The sequence below is a fragment of the Dysidea avara genome, chromosome 15 (genome assembly GCF_963678975.1).
Source record: "Dysidea avara chromosome 15, odDysAvar1.4, whole genome shotgun sequence".
Taxonomy (NCBI): Eukaryota; Metazoa; Porifera; class Demospongiae; order Dictyoceratida; family Dysideidae; genus Dysidea; species Dysidea avara.
In genome coordinates, this window is record NC_089286.1 from 11,369,962 (window position 1) to 11,393,342 (window position 23,381).

Genomic DNA, 23,381 nt, shown 5'->3' on the forward strand with positions numbered 1-23,381 from the left:
ATTTTGATTGCTCACAGGTTGGAAAAAGGAGGCTTGTGTGTAGACATTCTCACGTTGAGTCCTGGACATTCCCTATAAAAAAAAAACGAATTTTAAAATTTGTAGCAGATATGGCCCTAGATTTGTATAGCCTGTCGCATATAATGTTATATTTTACAAGTAAATCTTAGATTGGCATTGCTCCATGCAAGTAAGCACTTGTATGCATGCATACTGCATAAATTTACAAGACCAATAGTATGCATGTTCTCAAATTTATATAATACTAATAATTGCTTTACGATGAAGACATCAAAGGTCAGTGGAAACCAGTTCCACAGCCAGCAGATTCATACATTCATAAACTTACGTAGTCTTTGTGAGTCATTCTGTGTATGAAGTGCCCATTAGTGTTGTGTCGAGCGGCCAACCTTAATGACTCCTTATCATCAAGCCACAAATAAACCTCAGCATATACATGCTTATAAAACGGATTCGTGGGGTTCTCCTTCAATAAAGCATTTTTCGCTGCAGCTGTGTGTTGTCCTCCCAAAACCTCATATCTGTAGGAGTCCTTGTGCCGTTCTGAAAATTCTTCTATTCCTACACAAAGAACTGCCAATGGTGGAACTCCTGGGCCAGATGGATCATCCTCAATCGATTTCTTGAGGTTCTCAACAAAAGTAGTGTCCAGCTTCCTAATCAGCCGTGTCTCTGATTGTGGCTGTACCAAATTGGTCACTGGCAATTGGAACAATCCTATGTACAATAACACTGTCAAAGATGCTGTAAACTTATTAGTGTAAGCATGCACTGTGAGTATGGTCCATACATTACAGTAGCAGATGCAGTTAGATCGACTGATCCATCTGCAGACTCTGACAGCAAAGCGTTGTCTGAAGAGCTCAAGTTATCAGAAGCAATTGGCTCAGCAAAACCCACTGATCCGTCAAATTGCGTTTCCCTGTTCCACATCCTTTACACGGCGGAACTATTTTGGTGATACGTGATGGAAGGGAGATAAACATCAAGGGCGTACCCTTTGGCCCAGTGAAAGAAGTATCCAACGGTGCTGAAAATCCTCAAGCAAAAACCTTCAAGCTTTATGCCATTCAGGTCAGTTCAATACTATTATAGCATGGCAGCAGTAGCTAGCTAGCTATAGCACAAGGAGTTCAGTGATAATGGATCATCACCATTAGCTTTCCTATGGGTTTAACAGTAATACTTTAAAGTGGCGTGGGACACTAATTTACTTACAAATTATGTGATTTGTTTTATAATCACTACTGGACAAATGATCAGTGCTTTTGCCTTGAAAATTCAATGAAAAAAATATATGAAAATACCATGAACGGGTGAGTTTTCATGGGTTGGTACTGGTTGCTTCCCATTTAAAGCCCATGAAAAGCCTAAATATGAATCACTGGAAAAAGCATTGATCATTTGTCTTGTAGTGAATGGCCGACTTAAGTGTTTTACTGTATGCATTATTTTATTGCCATCATATAATAATCAGAAAATGTACACAAACAAACAAGTGAATGGGTCATGCTATTGATAGCTACCCAGACAGTTCTGATAGAAGGATGAGTTTTGTTGATGAGGAAACTAACCCCAGCCAGCTATTTAACTGTACTTCAGCTGATGTTCTAGAGTATAACTCTGCTCCCAGTCTGTATACATATTCAAGTTATGACTCCCCACATCATGGGTCTGACTACATTGATGAAAGCTCATCACCACCCTCGACACCGCATCATCATGTACCAATCCATTCAACTCCCATTTCAACTCCACTTTCAAAGCAGCCTGGGTTTTGTGACTCATTTGAGTGTATTTAACACTTCTGATTATTTTATCTCACAGTTCCCTGATGACGTAGCAAACAGCAACTGCTCTCAGTACATTGTGTTAGATTCAGCAAACGTGGACACATTGAATTTTAGTGCAAGCTCTGGTGAGTCTTTGATTGTGTTGTGTTATTGAGCCTGAAACAGTTTCCCACGATGCTGATGAAACTACAGAATCTAACTACACTGACCTATTACCACGCTACACTTCAAAATCATCATCAGCTTTGGTCACTCACCAGAAATGCTGTGCTTATTCATGTTTGTCATATTTTACAGCATCAGAAGTAGGAAATGCTTTGAGATTTTTTAAATGTAAGAATATTGTAGAACAGAACCAGTTCTTATTAGACTCGCTTAAAGTTATTTCTAATGAGGAGTCTATAAACCACCTGATTTGTGGGAAGCAGGTGTGCAGAAAAGCCTATATACAGATTCTAGAAATATCAGAAAAGCGCTATAAAAAAATTCTTACAGTTTTCAAAGCTAATCCAACAGTTAAGTTTGAGCGGAAGCCTATCATTCGTTAAACACTTTTTAATAACCATCTGCTGTTACTTGAAACAAGTAATTGTACTCATGTAGTTCTTATCTAGCTAACCAGTTGTATAATAGGAATCTGGTGACCTATAGGCCTGTTATCAATTAGGGAAATTGCCCACACAGCTGTAACATCCACAGGTATCTGGTTTACTGGGAAGGAAATACTCAACTGTCTGTCCTATAGTGGTGTTGTGGCTGTTGTGGAAGATCTGTTTCCTCTCTCCATGAGATTTGGATAGTCCTCCTGTGGGTTTGTAATCCTACCTGCCTATAGACACAGAGTGCTTGAATGGTGCACAGGTGTCGCAATGTTGGAGACAATAGCTGTGTGTAACTGGCTGCTGTAGGCTTTGCTTGTGTACGTGAAGTCACGGAGCCAACCCACGAAATATCTGACAGTAATAATAGACGGTAAGTTATTGCACATACCTGCATATATGAAGCATTATAAGCAAAAGTAAATTATTTGATCTTGCTAAAATTTCATACTTTTGAAGTGTGTAGTATCCTGTATGCAAACAGTATGTACATCATGCAGTATCCCTGTATCCTAAAATAAATGATTGGTATTGCTAGCTAGAATCAGTACTACAATACGTATATATGCTAGCTAGAATCAGTACTACAATACATATATATGGTAAGTATATAAATGCTGATTGGATTTCTATGCAGGTATGGATCAGAACAAAACTAACATCCCAAATATTTCCCCTAATCCCAAAGCACTCCAGACGACATTCAGACTTCAGACACATTGTACAGGGTCTTAGCGCACACAAGATCTCCAAGAGGGAAGAAGGCATATGCGATCTATGGCTGCTTGACTTCACAGAACAACTACCAGAGGTTCTATACCTGCAATTAGATAATGCTGGGAATCAGAACAAGAATCGCTATGTGTTAGGTTTCTGTGCTTTTTTGGTGGAGAGTAGAATTTTTCGAAAGGTTAGTTATCCTTCAATACTGTCATTGCAAATACCAAAATTATAAGTGTGTATATTGATCTATACAAACAATTGATCCATGTATAGTAATCCATCAAACTGCGGCTGTGTGATAAAGTATGTAGTTTCGCATGAATAAAGTGCAGCACTAAACGCTATTTTATGTACTGTAACAGTGTATCAAGGGTGTTGAGCAGGTCAAAGAGTAGGGGCCCTAGCTACATAAAATGCATGACTGTTCTGTTAGGATAGTTGACTGCTACACAACTGCTACTTTATTAGAAAACCACACAACTTTTCATATGATAATACCATTTTGACAGCTTCTTTGTTAGATGCTACAGATACACCTGGAATATGCTAGCAATAACTTCAAAATCCTAAAAACTTGATGCAAACCGATGAATTCTGACATTTCAGACTAGGAAGGTATAAAACAGAAATTGTTATAAAGACAAAAGCTAGAACTACAATTATTAGTTAAACAGTATTAGCTAAACCTCCTTACTGAGGTAGCTAAGTGCGAGAATTCCTCTTAATATGAAATTCAAGTTGATTTTCAGTTGCATGCATGGCCATGTCATAATACAAGCAACAAAAAAAATAGAAATCATACATAGCTTATTTATTGTCATGTTGAAAAGTGCATGCAGGCATGTTATAACGTACACATGTAACATTATAATAAATATCATGGTTAAATCAACACACCTCCATTTCAGAAATCATCACATTGTATGTGAATACAAGACCACATGTGCAGGATATCTTGATATCAACAGGTTGATAATGATTAGTCTTATATTCTCTCTCTACTTGTGATGGTGTTAATATAGCATAGATTACAATCAATTAAGGTGGTAGCTAAATTTTATTGCAATTGCAGTCACAAACAATATGCAGTGTTGGTAGCGCCTTCTCCTTAGCGCTACCCTGTAATCAGTTGTTAGCGCATCTATAACTACTTAATTGCCACAGAACGAAATGGAAGTGGTGGCTCTTTATGTAGTCTTTGGCAGCTTGATATCCTTCATCCTTTGCCTGGTGGGGTGTGTGACATCTTTTATGCAATGTCATGAGTCTGCCCACACTGTCAGTCACAATGCTACGCAAACTGATGCATACCAACTGCCAACTAGTGCTGCGAGAATGCAAACAGATGATGTGGCTGTGTCCTTGCTCGTCATCCCCTCCTGTTGTCAGTATGGCCACACAAACGGGGTCCATTCTGCAGTGTATGGATGTGTATGGAGTAAACAAGTCATCTGTCTTGCACACACACACACACACATATATATATATATATTTGTTTAATGTAGACCAACTGGAGACCAACTAAACAGAGCATCCGGCTGCCATACAAATATACATAATGAGGAGATATTATTTAATTTTGCTATGAAGTTTACAGAAGAATATACACAGATATAAAGTAGTGACAGTAGTGCTCCAGTTACAGCTGTGACAGTAGTGTCAGCAGACATCAGTGACAGTGGTGATAGAATTGGCTGCTGTGACGTGAGTGACAGGAGTGGCAGCAGTGACAGGAGTGGCAGCAGTGAAAGTGGTGACAGCTGTGACAAGAGTAACAGTAGTGACAGTAGTTATAGTAGTGACAGCAGTGATAGTGGTGACAGTAGTTATAGTAGTGACAGTAGTTATAGTAGTGACAGTAGTTATAGTAGTGACAGCAGTTATAGTAGTGACAGCAGTGATAGTGGTGACAGTAGTTATAGTAGTGACAGCAGTTATAGTAGTGACAGTAGTTATAGTAGTGACAGTAGTTATAGTAGTGACAGTAGTTATAGTAGTGACAGTAGTTATAGTAGTGACATAAGTGACAGTAATTACAGTGGTGATAGTGTAACATATATGTAGTTGATCACGTGATTGTACTATAGGTTGCAGGTGGATTCTTATTCATTCGATACTATCGTGCACGTGTTACATGGTGTCAGAAGTGGGATTTGAACCCACGCCCACATACGTGGACCAGGACAGTTGTACTTCCTTTGAATTTGAGGTAAATGTACTCACTACAATACCTATTTCAGATGATAAACTACACCTATTGCAAACAGAGACTCGGTCCGACCCAGTTTTACAACACTTGATGCAACTCTGTACAGATGGATGGCCAGATGACAGATCAAAAGTGCCGGCCCAGTGTTTGCCATTTTGAACATTCCGCGACCAAATATCTTTTAATGATGGAGTCCTTTTTAAAGGTGAAAAGATAATTATCCCAAAAGCAATGCAACCAGCAATGCTCAAACTAATTCACAGTTCCCATTTGGGCATAGAAAGATGCAAAAGACGACTAGAGATGTCTTGTACTGGCCAGGAATGTCATCACAAATTGAAAACATCATCTCATCTTGCGCTATTTGTACCACATACCAAAGATGCAACTCTAAAGAACTTTTACTTCCGCACAGTGTACCAGACCGCCCATGGGCAAAAGTCGGTCTGATATTTTCGAGCTACAAAAGAAACAATTTCTTGTTTTGGTAGACTACTACTCCGGATATGTTGAAGTAGACCAACTTACTAGCATGACAGCCAATCAAGTAATAGCAATCTGTAAGTCACAGTTTTCCAGACATGGAATACCTGATGTCCCGATTACAGATAATGGACCACAATTCTCTAGTCATACATTTCGATGCTTTACCCAACAATATCAGTTTAATCATCACACCTCCAGCCCATATCACCCCCAATCGAATGGAATGGCTACAGAACCAACACCACGACGCTCACAAAGAACCATTAAGACTCCAGTGCGGTACGCTGACCAATTTCCATAACTGGACCTTTATACATACACTGCACAATTTATCACTTTGTTTGATTTGAGCACTGTAATTATTATTTAGCAATTGTAAATCCACAAACAACAAGAGAAACACAGCAAATAATTGCAAATCCACAGCCAATAGCTGGAAATCATGAACCCTTAGATAGAAATCCACAGATCAGTTGGAAAAGTACAGCAATCAACTGGAAATCCACAGCAACTAGCTGCAACTATTGTGTCAAGTCTTATTTCACGGATACTACCAGGCTCAGTAGATGCAAATCCAGCATCTAGTATTATACACTCCTTGCCTTTGCCTAGAAGTACCAACAGATATTCTAGTCTACTGTTTAGGATAATGACTATTTGTGGAAATATATCTAGATGCAATGGCTGTTCTCAAAAGAATCTGAGAGGACCAGATGGAAGAAGCCCCTTACTACCACCAGATGATCTGGTCATTCAACATAAAAGCAAGTGTCATTTCAGAATCCTAAAACTGGAAATTTTCAACTGTCTCTTGATTTTTCGAAATGTTTACTACCATGCCTGTTCAGCATGTGTAAAGAAGAAGTGTCCCTCATTTACCGGTCGTCAGCATCTCCAAATAAATGGTCAACTTGACTAGTACACATAAAAAATACTTGTCTGAAGAGTTTAGTGTTGGACTGTGACAGATGTTAAATAAGGATGTCATACAGCCATCTGCACTCCTCAGTTTTGGCACCTCCGCATTCAAATGAACTCTAGGTGACGTGTTTATGGATGCTGGTGTATTTACGCTTCTTTTTACAGTCGTTAGCTAACCTGGCATCCCTTGTATGTGTGGGTGTGCTTAATTCAAGTGGGAAGAATCATAGAAAAGGTTGATTGGATCATTTCTGAATGCCATAAAGCAGTGTGTTGTAGCAGCACAACACAGTCAGCAGGTGTATAATACTCTGAAGAAACGAAGAGGGGAGTCAAGAGGGCAACACACAAAGGGAAAAGAAGCAAGAGACTAAGAAGAAATAAGAAGGTACAGCTAGTTTATTGAATCTATGGAAGCAGCACACTGGCCAAATGAATTCATGGACACCAAGTGAAAACATCTAACATGACAGTGATGTTGCAGAGGAACCTATCTCTGATGCTTCATTTCTTAAGCCCTCGCCCTCCCTCCACAAGAGATGTGATTCGTTTACATTGCTAAAACAACAAAAGAAGCAAGCCAAGTTACCCAGTATGTTTATTCAGCTTAACAAGATACCCAACATCTCAGTACAGCAGCCTAGTCAAACATCAAACAGCTCTTGTGGTGACTTTGAGATAAGTGAAGCAGATACAGAATATTAGTCAGATACCCCTGTTAATTTGCATCGAGTACTGGCTGGACCCCTGGCACAGGATTCCTCCAGGTCCACAAGACTTTCCACTATTGCAGTAGCCAATAGCTGTCTTGACTGACTAATGGCACTAGCTGACTGGAATCCATTAATGCAACCCGCAAGAAGTTATCCATTAATTTCAAGCATATACAAGAATGATAAACACATTAACCCTTTGAGGACCAAAGCCCAATATATTGGTCACAAGTACATGGGCTAGTATAAACTGTTATAACTACTTATCAGTACACAGTAGAAAGAATTCGCTAGCACCACGATACTCATCATGAAATTCCTGACAAAATCACACCAAGTATCGCTTTGTTTGAAAAGAACCTTCGCTGCTAGGCTGCCAAGAAAAAGCTCTTCCATTATCGTCTGCCATTACTCTACACCTGTTACTTTGATCAGCCATATCTCGACGGAACTTCATCATAGCACATCAAACTAAATGCCATTAGTCTCAGCATGTGATGGTGATTCGATTTGTATACAAAAGATCACGTGACTACCTCATGAATATGCGATAAAGAAGTAACAAAGTGGACATTCAGTGGAGATGACATTGCTCATTCAAAATACCTTCTGCAGATATTTCCACCACAATCTGTTCACTAGGGATCACTCAGGGTTCATACGGTCTGCACTGCAATGGGGACCAGACATGACCTCAACCGTGGACCATCATCTTACATTCTAGCATAGCTAGCTAGACATCAACTCTCAAGGTCACACAATTCAGTAACCTTTACAAGAGTTGATACCCAGGACTATGTTAGTGACACATGTGACAGTGTTAGTATATGAATGTTGACTGTGGTGGGCTAGTTGTCACCCTCAAAATCATTCTGTGTGAGAATGACTCTGATGAAAACAGTCATTAAATATCTGTCAGCTAATGCAATGCAGTAAACAGAAATAAGCTTCCATTTCCCACATTATACTATTGGCGATCACATGACCCTCACATGACTGTAGGTTTTAAAGGTGGTTAGTGTGAAAGTACATTCTATACCTTGTGTTCATACAAGTGGTATCCCCTCCCTCCCTCCCTCCTGGTTATAGTTTTTGTTGATTTTCCTAAACTGTTTGTTGATTTTCCTAAACTGTTTGTTGATTTTCCTAAACTGCTATATGTATAGTAGATGATGATTGCAGTACAAACCTATCGACTCTTCCTTTTCTCATGTACACACCAGTAGAGCTCTTTTTGGATTTTCCTTAGACAGTGATATGGGTTTCTGTGACCACTGGAGACAACACTGAAAGAATTCGATGGCAATGGAGTTCAAGTCAATTTTGGATACCAGCAGTCCGAGCAGCAGCCAGACCACCAATTGTTGGTTGAAAGCAGTCGTGGTGTCGTCGGAACAACCAAAACCAAAGAGATCTAGGTATTATCTTCTAAAGTTTTGTTGCAGGAGGCTAGGATGAAACCACCAACTATGCACAATAACGTTATATACATCCTGTTATGATTGTGTATGTCCATATACATCCTGTGATTAGCTAATCTATTATAGTTTCCTTCTTCTGGTGTTCACTGTCAGGGGAAGGCATCGTGGCCACACAGAAAAATGCCATGGAAATGTTATTGGGCCAGACGAAGCAAGAATAAGACTGACCCAGATCACACCAGTGGGTGAAAGTTATCATCCAGACACAAACGATCTACTCAAAGTAGAAAGCTGGACTACAATCCCAGTATTGCAAAGACAACAACATGAATTTTTCTTGTGATGATGTTTCTTGCCTTTTAAAGATTGTTTTTAATGTTGTATAGCTTGTTTGCTCTTATAATATAAATATTTAATGTTCATAGCAGCAAAGCATCCCTTTTGAATATCTTAAGAATGTTTTGGATGTTCTGCGTCTTTATCAATCTCATCAATTGTGACGAACACTTCATCCATTTCTATCACTTTGACAGCAGTGACAGCAGTCACAGCTGTGACAGTAGTGATAACTGTGACCGTAGTGATAGTGATGACAGTGGTGACAATAGTGACAGTAGCGACAGCTGTAACAGTAGTGACAGCAGCGACAGTAGTAACAGCAGTCACAGCAGTGAAAGTAGTGACAGTGGTGAAAGTATTGACAGCTGTGACAGTATTGACAGTGGTGACAGTAGTGAAAGGAGTAACAGCAGTGATAGTGGTGAAAGCAGTGAAAGTTGTTATAGTAATGGCAGCAGTGACAGCTTTTCCATAACGATGACACATTAAATATTTGTTACCATGGTAATCACACTCCTATAAATGGAATTAATCGCACCAAAATATCAGAAGCGGGCCAGCCTCTTGGCGTTGGGAGTGTTTGTGTTTTGCTCGGTGTTTTGTGAGTGCATCCCAGGCACCCTAGGATTTTATCCTGCCATGATTAATCCCTTGGTTACGTGGTGTCTGGGATGCCTTGCAACCCCAACCTGGCTGGTCCGCTTGCTCAGACCTGATCAGAGGTCCGACCAATGAAGAGGTTAGTGTGAATTTATGAATCTTCTAAAGTTTTGTTGCAGGAGGCTAGGATGAAACCACCAACTAAAACTTTACTGGAGCGGTACTACTCAAAGAGGAATAATGTCAAAGGGAAATTAATATGTGGTTATTATTATATTGCCTATTAAATACTTTGCTTAGGTTTTTGATGTTACTGTTTTCAATTGTTTTGTGTTAACGGTTATTAGGTGTTACCCACTGCTTGGTTTATTTGGTTTTTCTGGTAGTTGCCATTTGTTACCAATTTATACCTGTTTGTATGTGAGGTGTTAATCATTGTTACCAATTAGGATTTGTAGTTATATTGCCTATTAAATATTCTGCTTAGTTGTTTCGATGTAGGAAAGGGCTTTGGCCTCCATTATGAGGCCATATATGGGTCACCTTTAGTGGTCCAGAGACAACTAGTAGCTGATTGAAAGTGGGTATATGTACGTGACTTGTTTGTTCTGGGATAACAATGGACATCAATCGAGAAACACTTGTGAGGCTTGCTGCAGTTAAAGAGTTGGTTACCACTCCAAGAGGAAGCAAGTAAGGTACCTATTTATCTCAGTTTTCTTCAATACCACACAATTCCTTACCAGAAAAGTTCACGATAAACACAAGTGTACTGATTAAAAAAAATGACAGCACCTAAGTGTAACAAAACGAAAGTTCAGTATGATGCACACTACCAATAAATGACCTTCTCAATAATTGAGTTACCCAATTCCATCCATGCTGGTATACCTTCCAGCAATGTAAATCTACACATTTGAATGGCGGCCTGCACTAAGTTCACAGTTTACTCGATTGTCGTAGCAATAGCTAGCAGCGCTCCGAAGAGTTATGCTGTTCGATTTGAGGGCAACAACTTACGTAAGTGGGATGGGAAATAGGTATATGTAGAAAGGAAGGTTTTAGACAAGTTGTACAATTCTACTGAGTTGATTCATGGTGCAAAAATCTATGGAGGGGGAAGGGTGGAAGGTTAACTCACTGGACCCGGTAGTGAGCGGTTCAGCTGCTACAGGTTCCAGTATCTCATCTTGTGCCACTACTACTGGTCTCGTATAGAATGGTCTGACCACCACTTCAGGAGTAAATGCTTCAAACTAACAATTAGCTTCTTTGGATCTTTTCTTTGGATCTTTTATCTGTACAATGTTTATCTATTGTGGCACATATCCTGCTGAAATATAATTCTGTATCCAAATATGGTAATCATTTAATGATGGAAGGAAGTCTGTACCTAAACAGAATGTAGCTTCAGTCCGGTTTGCGCGTTTCAGTGAACCAGCAGGGTAGTAAACTTCTGACTTCATGTAATTTCTAGATTCTCTTTATTCTCCAAATCAAAGGTACTTTTGTTAGTAGGGTGAGATTTACAACGTTAGTACAAGTAGTCAACATCAGGTCACAGTACAGCTTTGATGGTAGCTGGTTATAGTCATTGGTAAATGACAGCTGTCAAATAAGGAGAGAGGGAATGGAAAGTGAAGTTCGCATTTATCCTTTCATTGGATTTTGGTGTATAACTTTTTCAAAACCATGGATGTTATTGGGGAGACCTTATCATATCGTTTGAATGGAGTTGATATTGTTACAAGTGCTTCAATGGAAAGTAAGTGTAATGATGCATTTTTATTTAATACTTTCTTGCTGTCAGATATGGTTCTTCAGTGACCTTAAAAAGTTACTGTGGCCACTTGAGGATACCTCACAAGCATGACTGATGACCTGAGGCCTCGGCTTCTATGATCATGAGTTTAGTTCTAGTCTATATGTACCTACATTGGTAATTTACCAACCAAGTTATGCATTCATAAACTGTATTAAAGCTTACTGATTATCTGCACAAGGTTATAGGATTTGACCTTTAATGAGTACAACTCTGATTGTATCTCTGCTTTGTGCTGTTGTTTATACATAACGAAGATTTCCAGATGGAATAGTCAGTTTTGGTGCCAATTCTGAAAATTTGACGTTCTGAATTCAAATGAACCTTAAGTGATGATTACTGAAGACCTGGACGTGTACGCTTCTTTTAGAGTTGTTAGTTAACATCTTCTCTAATGTAGGTGTGGCTTCAACTGTAGCGGATAATCATAGACTGAAGGTTGGAGTGGATCGGTTATCGTCCAAAAAGGTTAGCCTTCAATTTTGTGATTAATTGATTGATTAAACGACAACGCACAGGAATAGCTACAAAGGGAGGTAAGGGGGCCTAGACTCAGGGGTATACAACTGAAACACAAATAGCTGAACCCCTGGCAAAACAAAACCGTAAATAGCTACATAATTACAACATTAACTAAAAACATGTAGCTACAGATGAAAGATCCATAGCTAATATCCCACAATTCTGACAAACGAGCAAGCACTGATGATCAAGTTATACAGACTTGTAAAAACGTGCCAAGCTTTGCTGGCTTCTGGTATGAACTTTTATTTTTTGAACACCACCAACTACCTAATTCAAAAATTGAAGTGCATTATAGTCGACCATCTCATAGAAGTTAAAGTCTACGATCGTTTTGGAGGACAGCTACATGCGCAATCCCTATGTTATCATCTTAATTTGTTAAGTACTGGAATTTTGTTTTCAACATAAGAGCTATACGTACAATAAGGCATTGCAAATCCTATAGGAGCATGAAAATAGCAATTCGAGCAGCTTGTTCAAAAATTAGTCTAACAGAATTTTTGTAGATGACAAACTGAACATAAATCAGATATCTATGATGGCAGGAAGTGACCTAGACACTCAACTTCAATTGTAAGTGTAGATGCAGAAGACAATTCCATTAACTAGTGGTGATCATCAAATATAGGTGATCACAACATCCCACTATTTGGTTAGTAATTATTTGAAATACCATGTAATTGTAAAATATTTATCCTGATATTGCTTGAGCTGAATTGACCTCAAATAGTTTTGTTATCAAGGTCCAAAATATAGTGTTCCACAGGACTTTTTTGCATGTCTCCCCTTCTAAAATCACTTAGTACAGGTGCTACAAACCTCATAAGAAATTTGGTACTTTATCAAAAAGTGAATGGTTTTGCGGCATAGGCGCTGGACTACATCTGACCCAGAAAAGATAATTTTTAAAGTGTTCTTCATGTGACTTCAATACAATCTTGACATAAAAGTTCTCCCAAAAATTAAAATTTGGCAAGGTGAAGTCCCTCCACAATGATGGGGTTTTCACTGCTGCTCTAAGTCGCTGTGACATGTAACGCAATTTCACTCTGTCATGTGTGCTTGTAGCAAAATAGGTAACATATACTAGTAGATAGAGGTGTACTGCTGATAATTGGATTGGTTAGTTTTTGTGCATTGGTATTGGATTGGTAGCATGTGTAAACTAGTAGCAGATACAGATATACATAAATATTTATTTATGGCCACTCGTGCTTAGTAACATCCTACCAACACTTGCTTACATAATAATAACTGTTGATTAAAGTCACACACTATCATTTTATAACTAAATTTAGAGTGCAAACTCTTAAGAGAAAAGGTCTATGCTATCATATCGGATCGGTTGTGTTTATTGGTTTGATAATATTATTTTATATCATTTTATATCGGTTATTGGAATATCAGCTAAAAGTCATATCGGTATACAGTGGAACCTGTTAATCAGGACACTTGAAAATGAGGACACCTGGTAATGGTCCAAAAGTATCCCTTAGCATGTAAGCTGACCTGGAAAATCAGGATCAGGACACCTTCACTGTAAAAAATGGGTTCTTACATAAGCACCTTTGGGGTGTTATATCTGCCGTTACAACTGGGATCCCCACAGGTGTTCAGTTATACCCTTATGGGATGTTCCATTACACTCATGGGGTTTTTCTGTACACCCATAAGGTGTTTAAGAACACCTCTTTTTCACTGAATGCTCTGTGCCACACAGTTCTTGGATAATACTATGTGAGAACTGTACAATACTTCTGTAGCTGACTCAGTACAATGCATGAAGTGTGTATTCTTTCGATTGTGGGTTTAAATATAGGAAGGCAATTTTACTGAAGGGGTGAAGTAACACAAATAATGTCATAAGGAACATAATTCCCACATTATGTTTACTCTTATCTCACAATAATTAACACCAAAGTGTACGAGGGCCTACTTTAGCACGGTGAAGCATTACACCCTAACAGCAAACCAGAATGTTACCTCATTTAAATTAGCAAGAGATGCATGGAATTGTACCACTGTGCAGGACTTCATATTTCGATAAACTTTCTTGATCCTGGTCTGAACTTTCTTGATCTTGAACAGATCAGGGCAATCTTATCATGCAATACAGTGAGAAGGCTTAAACTATTTGACATAGAGTCATCTGATTCTGCAATAAAAGAGTGTCAGCATCTGTGGGTGCAACTACACCTATAGCCACGCTAATATACTAACACACATAACCATGTTAATGAAAAGATGGCTTACTAGGCCACAAAGAAACTACAGTCTATTTCCGGTTGGTTGACTAGAGAAACAAAGTGTTAAAAGTCACGTGCTTGAAAGTAGCCAATGAGATCAGCAGCCTTCAGTTTAAACTAGCGCCGTCCGCCTGGTGTGAAATTTCATTGGTTATTTCTATTCACGTGATATTTTTGCATTTGGCTTACGTGGACAACCAACCTGAAATAGACTGTACAAAGCTTAAAACAAAGCACAACACAATTTACTTGAAAAAAATAAATGGCTAACAGCAGTTTGTCAATCATCACATGATTTAGTATAGTATTATGCAAGAAATGTAGTTAGGAAGTCTGATATAAAAGAGGCCATTTCTTCTGGACTGGAAAATTGCGCTGCTGCACTGGAAACCATGTTGCTGTGGTTCAAGATTGACTGAATGATATCAAACCTGACTTGAAGAAATGACTTGAAGAAACTGAAGACTGGCTTGAAGAAATTTGGTTATTATTATTAAGGAAAAATACAAAAATATGAGTTGCATCTAGATGATTTTAAACCAATTCCTGAAGCAATTGATAACTCCATATAGAAAAATTTGTGCACTCTGATGTAAGAGCTCCACGTCTACTATTTTCTGTAAATGGGTCAGCTATCAAGCTGATTTGACTTTTATCTGGCGGGTGCTGTAGATTCATAACACTGCAATAAAATAAAGGAGGAGACGGAGATGAGAGGAAGATAGACCACAATTGAACAGTAGACCACAATTGAACAGCAGCAATTTTATAATTAGCAAACAGTAAAGGCCATATTGTTGTTTGTGGTTGAATCAAAGCTCCAGAAACATCTAAGTAACAATACAATAGCCCAGACTCTTGGGTATTATGTGAGAGTACAGGAATCCTCCATAGAGAATTGTAAGATGAAATAGGAGTAGCCTTGTTATTTAATGAACATGAAGGAACCATTAACATCAGAGCATTTTTATTGAAGATTCTCACCAAGGATACAGGGTGCAAGCATTTTTGCTTCATAATTAAATTATGACAATTTTTAAGATCAGGAATTCCAGAGCTGATTTTTGTGCTTTGTGCAAGTGATGTTCCTCTATTCTTGTTATCCCCAAGTACACCTTTTCAGTTAGGAACAGTTAGCCTTACGAGACTATCGCTTGTTTTTACATAAACAGAATTTACATTGTTTGACAAGGCACATCACTTAGAAAAACAATGAAAAATTTAAAAAGTCAAGCCAAAGAATCCTAAGGGAAATGAACATAGAATACACACTGAACATGAAATGGTTTGTTATATGTCAATATTTTCTTGGAAGTAATTATTACTGAAAATCGTATCTCTACAATACAACCATTGGTATTATTAGTATGGGGTATAAAGAACAGAATCAACAGCCATTGCTGTGTAGTGGTTATGATAAAATTCTATCATTTGTGTAAAAACGTCTCTGACCATCATCCACCGCACAACAGTACCTGATTTATTTATTCCATTATTGGTGTAATTTATCGCTTAACATCTGTAGGTTAAATAGCGGTGTTCAATGAGACCGTGACAATAAGGTTAGTCTAGAGGCTATGCACGCCACGTGTCCACACGTCTGCCATCTTATGTCACACATACACTACCAACACACATGTGCACTTGTATGTCCTAAATATACAAACTGTTATCTACACATATAAATGCCTGCAGGCAAGAATTTACTGGGTGTGTGTAAAATGGCAGACCTAGTGGCGTTTAAAAGTACTTTTGCTAATAGAAGAAAATAGTATTAGTGTACACATGTTTAGACCCTTGAAATCAGTACACCTCAATGACAAGAGTATTTCAACTTTGCAATTAATTACAGGCCAGAGACTGGTATGGATCCTGATGTAAAGGAGTTTTAACAGTGTTCACCTGTAGCCAAAACACTACACTGCAGTGCCTGAGGTTTACCATTAGTCTGCTATTAGCAAAGATGATGATCTATCTTGGGGAGAGTCAACTGACTCGATGTTTGCTATAGTAGCTACAATTATCTCAAGCCATTTGGATGACATTCATGTATAGTTTTATGTAATGACAATAGTTGCTGGTCCTTTGTTTGGCTCATTCCCTACTTAAGTCTATTTTACACAGCTATCGTCAACATAGATCATGTGCAGACTTGCACCTTGGTAATACAGTATAGGAAAAAGGATTACAAAGAAGTTCGAGATGTCTGCCTTATTCTCAAAAGGAACTCCTGATAACTATAGTAAGGCATAGCCTTCCAGATGGGGTGGCAAGGATTATACAGTATCATCTTATATGCACATCTTAGGCCTTCTGGTATACAGGCTCTGCCTTTACCAGGTAATTTAATCATAATCATAATATACTAGAGGCAAATGCAGTGGACATAAAAGTTCCACTGCTTGTATATGTTCAACACAAAATGCCTAAAATATCAATGGTTAGAAACCGCTAACAAAACAATTGTGAAAAAGAATGCTACACAACACATAAATCAAAACAAACTGCTACTAAACAATGTATTAAAATGGTTATGCCTAAAGAATGTGTAGTAAAACTACTTATGCACAAGTTACTAAACCTTAGAAAGTTTTCTTCCAAGGACATCAACTTACAGTCAGGATCCCAGTCACTCAAGCTTCCACTCAAGACGTAAAAATAAAGAAAAGAAACAAGGTGAAACCACGTTACATGTAAAATCATGCTGGCATGTTTCAACACGTGTACAGATATAAAAAAAAAAACTGCAAAGAGAAGACCACAGTGCAGTACCTATGCTACCGCCATTGTCATTTGGAACTTTATGACATTTGAAGGACTAGTATTTCACCACTTGTCAAAATACCTTCTGCAGATATTTCCACCACAATCTGTTCACTAGGGATCACTCAGGGTTCATACGGTCTGCACTGCAATGGGGACCAGACATGGCCTCAACCGTGCACCATCATCTTACATTCTAGCATAGCTAGCTAGACATCAACTCTCAAGGTCACACAATTCAGTGACCTTTACAAGAGTTGATACCCAGGGCTATGTTAGTGACACATGTGACAGTGTTAGTATACGAATGTTGACTGTGGTGGGCTAGTTGTCACCCTCAAAATCATTCTGTGTGTGAATGACTCTGATGGTGAACACTAGGATCAGTGATCATGAATGAAAACGAGACATCAACAAGAATCTCCCCGGAAGAACAGAAATTACTAATAGCTCATATGTGATGACTTAGTGACATCTAATTACAGGCTAGGATAAGCACAACCACCACTACGGCATTAACAATACCAGATTTTGTTGGTTGAAAGTGTAGATCAATATACTCTAATAGAACAGTCATTAAATATTCGTCAGTTGAATGCAATGCAGTAAACAGAAATAAGCTTCCATTTCCCACATTAATACTATTGGCGATCACACGACCCTCACATGACTGTAGGTTGTAAAGGTGGTTAGTGTGAAAGTACATTCTATACCTTGTGTTCATACAAGTGGTATCCCCTCCCTCCCTCCCTCCTGGTTATAGTTTTTGTTGATTTTCCTAAACTGCTATATGTCTAGTAGATGATGATTGCAGTACAAACCTATCGACTCTTTTTCTCATGTACACACCAGTAGAGCTCTTTTTGGATTTTCCTTAGACAGTGATATGGGTTTCTGTGACCACTGGAGACAACACTGCTGCCATACTGGAAGAATTCGATGGTAACGGAGTTCAGGTCAATTTTGGATACCAGCAGTCCGAGCAGCAGCCAGACCAGTGCAATCCATTGAAGGTCTTTAAGGAGTTTAAATTGTGGTTAAGGTAAAGTTGCTGAAGGTTTGGTGGCTGCTAAAAGGTTGATCGACTCATAAACTTTATAGATTTGGGTGTTGAGTATGTTGTGGCACCATCACAATACAATGCAGGAGAGTATATTGGAGATATAGAGAATTGACAGACTTTTAGATGTGTAATGTAATAGTGTGTGCGCTGTACATTATTATTCATCCATATCAATCTGAACCGTTCTCTTAGTTTTCAACTTCCCTGTCGACGTATACACATTATTCTGTGATCAGGATTAAAAGCTACTTGTTCATAGAGCGTTTGACATTGATATTATATGGAAACCTATTCAAACTGACCTACCTCAAACTGTCCAGAGACAATGTCTGAAGATGTGAAAACAATACTGATTAAGAAATTTAGATTTCTTATAACTAGGTTTGTGATCAAAATGGGCTTGGCAAAGTATTATCATCAACAATTGATTGATATTATGCCAAAAGCCCTTTATTGTCATCATCGGTTAACAGTAACAAATCTGCTTTTCCTAATCCTGAAATTCCACAGTTACTGGCATATGCAAATGGAGAAGAAGCCTTGCAAGTGTGTCTCAATTATTCATGCAAGTATCCAAAGTGCAAACACACTAGCTCATGAAACCGGGTCACTACTGCTGACCCAGATAGCAATCCGGATTAATTAAAGCCGAGACGTGTTTCAGCTAGTCTCGAGCGAGCGAACGAGTCTACATTTTGAGCGTTCCATTCGTGTTGAGTAAATATTGCAACTTCAGCCTAGCTGCAGGTTGAAGACCAAAAAAAAAAAAAAAAAAAAGGTCTTCACCTACTGACAATAGCTACCCCTCACCATAGATACCCTCAGTTTCGTGCTACATACTACACTTACTAACAAATGGGTGTGGCTGAGCGTATGTTGGTAATGCGATAAGTGGGCGTGGCTCATGAAAGAGCTACGTGATAGCGTTTATAAGTTTCCACGTCGTCAAACGAACAATTTCGTTTCTCACGTGATCCAATCCGGGTCAGACCCAGATAAATTGTAAACCGGATCAGACCCGGAGAAAATGTGACCCGGATGACCCGACCCGGTTTCAACGCTGATACAAACATACAGACTAATAGACTTACGATCATTGCTTGTATACAACATACAACATAATATATGACAATCATGCAACCAACTAGAAAAACAAAGCGATGATTAGGTGATTACTGGAAGCAATCCAGATGTAGGCATACAACCTAGCTAGCCCTGGCAATATGATTTTTCCAGCCTGTCCAATAATGACAACATGTAACTTCTCAGCCATAGTTTACCTTTGGAGATTTGTTTTTTTAAGAGGACTACATAAATTTTGCATTTCAGTTGAAAGAAATCTTAGATAAAGTAGATGCGGTAAGTCTCAAATTATCGTGTGTGTGTAGTTAAGTGTACTATATGCTGCAACTAGTTGGAAGAGAAGATTATGATGAAATTCGATAAAGTAATTTCCTTGATAGTCTTTAAATACTGTGTAGTTAAGTGTACTATATGTTTCAACTAGTTGGAAGAGAAGATGAAGTTTGATCAAGTAAATTACCTTGATATAGTCTTTACTACAATTAAAGATGTTATCATTATATAGATAGAAGAACTGATGAGAGGCCCAACCAATGAAGAGGTTAGTGTGATTTTAATTTATAAATCTTCTAAAGTTTTGTTGCAGGAGGCTAGGTTGAAACCACCCGCTAAAACTCTATTGATGCAATATTATTCAAAGAGGCTTCAAAGGGAAATTAATATGTCCAATAGAGGTAAGTTGAAAGTAGTAGCTATGTAAACATTGCTTAAAAATTGATACTTGTAATTTAGACTTGTCACCACGTCCTTCTTTCTGGAAAAGGGTACTATGGACATTTTAGTACCTGTCATGCTGTGTACCCTCTGATGTACATGAAAACTAACATCCCATTTATAATGTTAGCTATTCCCTGCTGTTGATGGGTAACACCTAATAACAGTTAACACAAAACAATTGAAAACACTAACATCAAAAACCTAAGCAAAGTATTTAATAGTCAATATAATTATTTGATAACCACTACACACTACACTCAAACCTGTAGTTATCAAACATGTTTTTACAATTGGCCTGCATTGGTTCTATATCTTTCATGTATTACCTGTTTTCACCAATTGTTAGTTGAAAGCACTCCAGTGGCCAGAAGAACAAGAGGTGGTGAGTACATTAATGTTTCTTTGCATCTGTACATCCCTGTATATTCATATCTGCTGTTGAATACACTCTGAATTAATTTGTATAGGCACAAAGAGGAAGTTAGATGATCCGACAGGTACATTACTCGTATATCTGCACTTGACTATATATAATAAATTTACTATGCTCGGTGTTTGTGAGTGCATCCCGGGCACCCTAGGATTTTATCCTACCATGATTAATCCCTTGGTTGCGCGGTGTTTGGGATGCCTTGCAACCTCAACCTGGCTGGTCCGCTTGCTCAGAACTGATCAGAGGCCCGACCACTGAAGAGGTTAGTGTGAATTTAATTTATAAATCTTCTAAAGTTTTGTTGCAGGAGGCTAGGATGAAAAAACAAACTAAAACTTTACTGGAGTGGTACTACTCAAAGAGGAATAATTTCAAAGGGAAATTAATATGTCCTATAGAGGTAAGTTGAAAGTAGTAGCTATGTAAACATTGTTTAAAATTGATACCTGTAATTTAGACTTGTCACCACGTCCTTTTTTTTTCTGGAAAAGGGTACTATGGACATTTTAGTACCTGTCATGCTGTGTACCCTCTGATGTGGCCAATTGTAAAAACATGTTTGATAACTACAGGTCTGAGTGTAGTGTGTAGTGGTTATCAAATAATTATATTGACTATTAAATACTTTGCTTAGTTGTTTTAATGTAGTCAGTCATATGTTTGATATTGATTTACCTTGTTTTTGCAGATGACGATGAGAAATCTGAGAATAAATTAATATGTCAAGGGTTTCTGTACATTCATCCTACCAATAATAGTGAGAAAAATGGGAAATAGTAATAGAGCTAGAGTTGCTGCAAGTCAATTGAATTGTGTGAAAGTTTCTAGTACCTAGAGTTGCTGCAAGTCAATTGAATTGTGTGAAAGTTTCTAGTACTGATGAGCTGAATTCAAATGATAATCACTTCATTGCGATAAATATTAGATTATGCCTGGACACCAAACACCACAACAAATCCTGGATGGTCTTACAAGTTTCTTATTAAGGAAGGAAAAAGAGTAAACCCCTTATCACATGTACATCACTGTCTAAGTGACATTTTAGATCGATTTAGTTTCCTAGCTAACAATATAGCAAATGAAGCTACGACAAGATTGGTGTATGCCAATGCTATTGTAGAAATGCTGTGTAAATATTTCAACTATCAAGTTGATCTTGAAGAAAGTGATTGGTTCGAATCGGATCTATTAAAGACATCACCAGCAAGCAGATATGATTTTATAATTTGGAGACTAGTGTACATTAAATCACCTTCTCAGACAATGAATGATCGATCATTGGCTCCTATTGTCGTTATAGAAACTAAACATGGATCATTACATCTGAAGGCAGTGGCTCAAGCTGCCGCATACTATGCCCGTGCAAATAAAGGCAAGGACCAGATGAATTGCTCTTTTACTTTCACACAATCAAACAGAATAATAGAGATGATACCACCTCCAACTTCAAAAGATTTGGAGTCCAAGCACTATCGTTACCAAATATAAAGTGTGGAGAACAGGATGAAGAAGGCTTACTATTAATAATGAAAGTCCTCACTGTTTTCTGCATGGCACTTGAAGATAGCGAAGACCAGTTTACGTTATTCTGTCCAAAGCAACTTGTATCTGCAAAGAATCTTGTATTTGTACATTCTGAAGAAAAAATGAAGGAAATAGAACTTGAAGAAAAGTCGGAACAAATTGAAAAACTTCAAAGAGAGTTGTTAGAAAGAGAAAATGTTCTTTAGGAACAACGTCAAGTAATTGATCAACTTCAAACACATTTGAAAGAATTTAAAAATCAACGATCAACAACTTGAATACGCTTAGCAACAACTTGCTTTACAGATACAGTTACGTGTGTGTTCTATCATTTATGTGTGCTATCATCATTTTTATTGTTATTACAGAGGTAACAAGGGTAATAGAGCTAACATTAGTAACAAAGGTAATAGAGCTAACGTAGGTGACAGAGATAACATGTGTAACATTACCAACAAAGGTACAAGGGTAACATGTGTAAAAGAGGTACGCATAACAAATGTCAACTGACAAGTTGTCAAAAATGGCAAAGGTGTAAAAAATGGCACCTAGGAGTCTTTTTTACATTTGTTACACATAGGCACTAAGTTTACCTTTGGAGATTTGTTTTTTTTTAGATGACTATAAATTTTGTATTTCAGTTGAAAGAAATCTTAGCCAAAATAGATACGGTAAGTCTCAAATGATCGTGTGTGTAGTTATGTGTACTATATGCTGCAACTAGTTGGAAGAGAAGATTATGATCAAGTTTGATAAAGTAATTTCCTTGATATAGTCTTTAATACTGTGTACTATATGTTTCAACTAGTTGGAAGAGAGGATGATCTTGAAGCTCAATGAAGTAATTTCCTTGATATAGTCTTTAATACTGTGTATTTAAGTGTACTATATGTTGCAACTAGTTGGAAGAGAAGATGACAAAGTTAGATCAAGTAAATTACCTTGATATAGACTTTACTACAATTAAAGATGTTATCATTATATAGATAGAATGAAACAGTGGCAGCCCGATGACTGAAGAGGTTATTGTGAATTTAATTTATCAATCTTCTAAAGTTTTGTTGCAGGAGGCTAGGATGAAACCACCAACTAAAACTTTACTGGAACGGTACTACTCAAAGAGGAATAACTTCAAAGGGAAATTAATATGTCCTATAGAGGTAAGTTGAAAGTAGTAGCTATGTAAACATTGTTTAAAATTGATATTTGTAATTTAGACTTGTCACCACGTCCTTTTTTTTTTTTTTCTGGAAAAGGGTACTATGGACATTTCAGTACCTGTCATGCTGTGTACAGGATTACTTTTAAGTAACTAGTAATATAACTAGTTACTTGCTTTGTAACTAGTAACTTGTAACTAGGAGTAATTATCTGAAAAGT

The 23,381-nt window shown here is 37.9% G+C and overlaps 1 long non-coding RNA gene across 1 annotated transcript; it reads left to right on the forward strand.

Annotated features, from left to right (window-relative positions):
- The first annotated feature begins 20,601 nt into the window (after positions 1-20,601).
- Positions 20,602-21,293, forward strand: LOC136245829 (uncharacterized). Its single transcript, XR_010696146.1, has 4 exons — positions 20,602-20,739; positions 20,785-20,877; positions 20,935-21,049; positions 21,166-21,293. It is a non-coding gene; the product is annotated as an uncharacterized lncRNA (long non-coding RNA).
- The last annotated feature ends 2,088 nt before the right edge of the window (positions 21,294-23,381 follow it).